Consider the following 7,048-nt stretch of genomic DNA (forward strand, 5'->3'; position numbering starts at 1 on the left):
CCCATAAAGACATAACCCTGAAGGTTTTATACACGACAGGTGAAAGGACGGTTTGACAACGCGGATGTCACCAGGCAGGGAATCCGGGGGCTTCAGCATCTGCATTGCATCCCCCTGGCTGCACGGCCGGGCACATTATTTTTTATTTTTTTTCCAAGAAGTCAGGGCATGTGTGCACTGAACGGTGAGGGAGGCTTGAGCAGTGCTTCGGATGTCCTGCCCTGCTGATGAACAGCCCACAATACCGAATAGATGTCGAGGAAGACTATCAGTTAGTATTTAATGTGATTAATGTAAGCACAAGTAGTGGGAGAATCTTTCACAAGGGAGTAGCTCCTGCGAATCTAGCGAGGACTGAGCTCAACAAGAGTGGCTCTGTACACATAAAAATCAGGCTGGAGTGGCTGGTATTGAGTGGGCTACGAAGAGGATGAAGGGCTTGATGGTGTGAAGGGGCTTTGGCATCCAGCTCCTCCATCCCACACAGTATTTGCTTTTCTTATCGTATATTGAGTAGCAATAAAACACTTGCAAACTCCTTTTCCAGAACTTCAGGAATCAAGCCTGAAAATGTTTTTGTATGGCTGAACATTTCAGTAATAAAGCTTTGCAGTGTAATTGAATCCATTCCCGTGGCAGCAGCACAGGCTTGGTCTCCAAGATCCAAGCAGAAGGTTGCTTTCTGTCTGTTTCTGCAGCTGGGTCCAAACCCAGCATTTTCCACCTCTCATCCTCTGTGCTTTCCAACAGATGAGCTGGCTCTGGAGCGTTCCTAGTGTGCGTGAAAGTCTGTTGCCAAAGCATAAACCTGTTTTCCACAGATAGTACTTTCAGTAAGGTTGTTTAACTGTAAAGGCTGGCCCTAGGTCGCTGCTCTGGTGACGGGGCAGATCTTTGTCGGAGGGGGAAAAAGCAGAAATCATTTTAAAGCTTTAAAGAGAGCTGGGCATGAGAGTTTAGTCATTGTGGATAGAAAATTAATTCAGTTAAATTCTGAGCTGATTTAATTTGTGTTTTTGTCTCAGATGTCAGCGCCTTTGCTACCCACTGACTAGGAGCCTTCCTTACAGAGATGGAAACTCTGTGGGTAGGAAAAAAGCTACCGATCCGCATGATCCTTCTGAAATTATACTGGGGTCCAAGTCATGAACATTTAGATACAACAGCACTAAGCCCTGTGGACAGACACAGTTTCCTTCGCTTCCAGTGCACAGGATTTGGCTGCTCTGGTACAATCTGCCTTCTGTGTAGCCGTTCTAATGCTTCGCTATCTATTCCAGTTTGTTGTTAGTTGAGTCATATTCACCGTGGTTGCTAATAATTTCAGAAGCGTCCTTTTCATGATGACCTATAACTCCGTGCTGCTCTGAGCACCTCAGCATTCCCAGTTATTGATGGTTTTATCCTTCTCCTACCAGGCAAGGAACACACATGGGTAAGGGACTCACCCGAGGCCAAGCAGAGAGTTGGAGCATCCCAGTCACAGGCTGGGTACTGCGTGCTCACAGGGACATCCTGGCTCCATTGAAGGTCTCCAGCAGCACAAAATGGAGACCAGTTTCACAAGCCATGCTCCACTTTCAGGGGAAATCCTGAAATTCGCAGAATCTAAGTAACAGTGAGCAGAAGTATTTTTTAACAAATATTTCATACCCAGTGAACAAGCACATCTCTGTAATACAATACATGTGTTTTAGGTCAGAGAGTATCTCAATCAAGGAGACCTGATATGCTAAACAAGTGAAGCGTTGCTGTGCAGAGGGGGTTGTAGTGAGGAGTGTAGTTCTTAGTACATTTAGCATATGATGGGATTTGCACCAAACCTTAAAATCTGTCTTTTATTTCACAGGTTATTTGCTGCACACATGCAACAGCTTTGTGTTCCGGCTCCTGGCTTTGCTTGCTGCCTACCTCCCTGCCTTAAGAGAGCACACGGCTGCTGTCCCAGACTAGGTGCAATGGAAACAGTTGACAGATAAAATAAATAGACCATGAAATACGCATACGAACCCTCCTCTCACTTGAATGCGCTAATCACTTTGTCAGCCATGTTTGCATCAGGATCAGCTAAAGATAAGCCAAGAGTTAGTTATTCATCATTCACAAAAAACCAAGGCAGCCGTGGACATGCCCCAAAGCAGCACGCTACAGTGGATACGCAGAAATGCAGAACCTGTGGAGTTCAGCTGTCCTACGGCAGGGCAGCAGTCAGAGAGGCTAATTACGACTGCAAATTGGAGTGAAAGAGCCTAGATCCTTCCGCTTGAAACACCAAAACTCGTTTTTCAGGGGAAGCATTAGAGAAAATCCTACCGATGAACCTTCAGGATGGCCTTTTCTCCATCACTGTTTCAGGCTCCATGCAGGCTTATCACACCATGCGTGCCAGTCTCTGCGCTGCTAATGAGAGGTTTCAGTTCACAACCCTATCAACATTTCCAATTACTCAATAAATGCACATTCTTCCCACCTGTGCTTGATATGTGACACTGTCCATGAATAGCTGGCTGCTGGAGTGACTGTGCTGAGGTTCATTTCTGTTCCCTCATACTGTTTATTAGCTCTGGCTCTCCAGCACAGTCTTACGCATTTGCGATTCTCCAGAATTTATATGCTACCTTGCGGCTACATCCTTTGTTTGCCTGATACCACTCAGTTTCTTTTCCAGTAACCTAGAAATGGGCTCATTTCAAGCTCTACTGTTACCTAACAAATGGAAATTAAGCCACAGGTTAGGTTTTCCCTTATTTGTGTCAAATAAAACACACCAGGTTCCTTTTCCTCCTTTGTCTTGAGGCTGTAACACCTCATCCCCTTTCACTGAAAGCCCTGGGTATCCATTAATTGTTCCTCATTTAGCTGCTACTTCAGTCATGCTCCATACTTCCAGCCAAGCCACAGGTAGAGCCGTCCTCTCTGCAGGCGTCCATACCACCACGGCGCAGCCTTCCTCTCCTCATACCCCAAAAAAGGCAGCGAGCGATGGGAATGCAAAGGCAGGTCTCCTTACGGCAACGCAAAGCCCTGGCTGGTTTATTTTCTATATGCTCCCCATGTATTTTACAGGAGACGATTCGATACATTAAAATGCTTAGAGGGCCTATAAAATAAGGCAGTTATTGTAGCGAGTTGTGTTCTTTACCTTTCAGCATGCCAAGATGAGGAAAGCAATCCGAGTGCCAAAACACTGAAAATTTTGCTGCATGTTGCTGAATACCATACTTAAAAGATTTTGTCTGGTATGAAATAACATAAAATTTGGCAGTCTTTTACCAGGCACCCTGGAACACAGTAGAACGGACATAGCAGAGTATATATACGCAGATTTTCCTTACAATGGCTACAGTGCTGCCAGTGCATTCCTGGAACATGGAAATAGATGGAAGCCAGTGTCAGCAGTGAAGAAAAAGCTTGCTGTGCCTAATGTACCAGAAAAGCTATTCAAGAACTCATCCTTACATAAAAATGACTCCAAAGAAGCTGCCAAGTGTCAGCCCAGCTTCGCAGCTTCACTGTTACTTGTCTAGCTTGCACACGTGGCTTCACCTCGTACGCCTGGACACAAAGCCCAGTTGTTCAAAGTGAGCAGTTTCAGTTCATCACCTCATTTGTCCATTCAGTCTTTGACCCTTCGGCCCCACAGACACCACGGCCTTCACCAGAAACCTCTGCAGAACTGAAATAACTGGGATGCAAATTATACAAGAGAACATCTCCATTTCTAGCCATGGACAAGTTCCCTCAGACAAGAATCTTTTTCATGGCTGTGTGGTAGGACATGTACTTCTTAACTCCGGTGTAACCAGCTGTTCCATAGATAGCAATGGCAAGATTAAAAACCCAAACATCTGAAAGCTCCTTTTTAAAATTGTTTTGAAAAATAAAAAGTAAAGAAATCTGAGTCTCCTTTTGGTATAGGCATCAAATACCCCAAATCCTACGATACAATCAAGGCAGCTGGCTGTTCCTGGTTTTCAGAAGTGGGGCTGCAACATTGGTTTTGAAATCGACAGGGTGAGCCCATAATACAAACAATTATTTCAACCTGATGCTCTCGATAATGCTTTGAAGACATATTCTCCTGATGGGACAGAAAGCCTGTAATTAGACACGTCACCATTGCTGGCCCTGTCTAGAAGAGCAGCTGTCATAATTCTGTTAGTGTTTCTGCTGTAACCCAACAGCTCTTCAAAAAAAAAATTGTAGCTCCCAGAAATTCTTCATTTTAGACCACAGAATTATACTGAAGTGCAACAACAGAATATTCATTCCATATCTTCTAAGCCTTCCAAAAAAAATTAACATTTAAAAGGCAGCCTACAGACAGCACTGCAGTTGACTATTCCTGCTCCTTAAGGACCATTAAATGCACAGAGTTTCTTATAAATAACAAGATGGTCACCAAAAGGGAAGTCAAAGAGTAAGGGAACATTATCCTTCCCTCTGAATTTTCTGTGTTCATGATTTTCATGTCTGGTATTTGTCACTTTTTAATTTATATAAACATGATTATAGAAGTATTTACTTCAAGAAAGTACTGTGATGCTGAAAGGGCAAAGGCTTTTTTGTCTTGAGAACGTATTTACCCTACACTCTAGCAGAGTCCCATGTGCAGAAACTCCCCTGGATCTGGCATCTCAAATCAATCCTTATTTCATTAATTTTACTTGGTCTCCTCTTTCAGATATTTCATCCTGACAGCTCACTTCCTTGATGCACCCCAGGGTAAAATGCTCCAAGCTCTTTCAGTAGTACAAGCCCCACACCAAATAAAATGGCTTCTCCCAGTAAATACCCCAAAAGAGAATGCCAAAATGCGGTTTCCTTGGCAACAGCAGGTACCAGAAGCCAGGTATTGGTTGTCTGAGCTGCACTAAACAGATGCTGGTGAAGGTGCTGCTTGTTGGGGTTTATGTCCTAAAAGCCACCATCCATCTTCCTGGAAGAAAAACTCAGTACGGAGAGAGGCTACCACAATCTGCACAGCCCAGCTCGCAGCTACCAGTTCCAAGCAGGTTCGTGTATCGCTGGAGTTGCACATACTATCACTAAAAAACACCTGGCTTAGAAGATGAGATCTAGCTTGCATCCTAGTCTTGAGGTGTAATTGCTTAGGGAGAAACTTCATGGCTCTGGATCCCTCTGGAACACACTAGCTAACACCTCCCTTCCCTTTCCAGTCTTTCCAGGCATCTCATTGAGTTTGGCATCCAGCCAGATGCAAAGCTCACTGGCACGGAGAGAAATTCATCCTTTGGCATGTTATTGATCAACAAGCGAACATAAACTCTTTCTGTTCCGCCTACGTTTTATGCAAAACTCTACCCAGATCCAGAAAAGTACGCCAGCTCTGCAGAGTCTTCCAACCTAAACTCGGTACTGCAGGAAAAGCCTGTGGGTTCAACCACTGAGATGCATGGAAGATGTTAGTTTTACTACCCACAAACCTCATATTTGACAGTGAAATCTCATCCACGGTCTTTGGAGAGCAAAACAATAGGAGTAGAGCGTATTTCAAACGCTGCATTTATTCTCCTGCAGTCTGGTGTTGCAGCTGAAACCAAGAGTCACACAACTGTGTAGTCATGAAGATACCAGCCTTCATGAGCTACCATGAAGCACTCCACAAACTACAAAAAAAGACTCGCTCCTCCTAACTCGCTGCTTATTCCTCTGCATCTTTTTTTTTTTTTTAAGAGATTTTTCACTGAAAAGCAACAACATTTAGACATCATACCTTCACGAAGAACCATCTAGCAAGATGAAGTGCCCCAAATCAAGAACATTCTTTGGCACGTCATTTCCAAGCACTACTAGTCAGAAAAAAAAAAAAGCCATTGCTTAAGTATTACAGCTGCTACCTAGACTCCATCATTCATAAAACACCAGGTTTCCAACAGAGCAGATTTTACATAGTAAGCCTTTGGTTGTTATTGCCTTAAAATAAATCTCCTGAAACATCTTTTACAAGCATTTTTCTACTCTCTGGTGACACTTGAAAGTGCTTGGGCCTGTGAAAGAATATGCAAACTACAACTCGGATGCAAAAATCCTTAGTTTCAAGCAATAGCTTGTGTGGTCATTTGAGACTAAAGAGGAAAAACTTGCTTGCAAGAGAAAATAGTGAATTACTATAATTGTTTCCCAATGCCTTGCTAAAAATACTAATTGAAAGTGGTTGATCGTACAACTCACATGGCACACTTACACGGTTTCTGATGCTAAAATCTCTCTGTAACCATCTTAGGAAGCTTATTTTTGGCTTTACAAATGATATAAAAATATTGCCTAGAGAACAAAATCTAATAATAATCTATCCGATGAAGAAGAGAAAACAATACTTGCCCTGAACCATACGTATCTCATGGAGTGTGAATCTACAGTTAAATTCCTCCTAATTGATTAAAAACAAATCCATGACAGCCATGACTTTATTTTCATTCCATGATTAAATACATATCATGCCTTCATTAGCAAAAACTACAGATGGGAATAAAACAGATGCTGTAAACACATCCTGCCAAGTAAAATTTGCTTGCATTAACTCTACCTGATGCCAAATTGGCTACAAAAATGTCAGTGTCTTTTTATTGAGGTTGTTATCAGTGGTGTACTTTGAATCCATTGTACTACTCCATTAGAAAAAAAAAAAAATCCTCTGTCTGAATTGCCGCTCCCATTTCACAGCACCCTGTTGGCTGCTGGGCAGGTACCACAAGTTACCCAAATGATAACAAGACCTTGGTTTTGGCACTCCAGTTACGAAGCCAAGCCTGACCAAATATGCAAATCTTTCTCTAAACTTTCTCACCACTGCTGATAGACCATTCTTCCAATGGAACCAGTATATCCCATTTTGCAAAAAAAGATGTAAAATTTTGGAATCCTACCTTGAAGCCATGACCAGATGGATCATGAGGGAGGACTCACCATTGTGCCTTATTTCCTATCCTGGGAAAGGACTAGAAGTCTTTCTTGACCCTTAAAGATCTCTGAATCCTGGGAACTAGGAGTCTGGGAAATCAGGAGAAACAATTCTCTGATAAGC

The sequence above is a fragment of the Pterocles gutturalis genome, unplaced genomic scaffold (assembly GCF_000699245.1).
Source record: "Pterocles gutturalis isolate BGI_N339 unplaced genomic scaffold, ASM69924v1 scaffold48708, whole genome shotgun sequence".
In the NCBI taxonomy this organism is placed as follows: Eukaryota; Metazoa; Chordata; class Aves; order Pterocliformes; family Pteroclidae; genus Pterocles; species Pterocles gutturalis.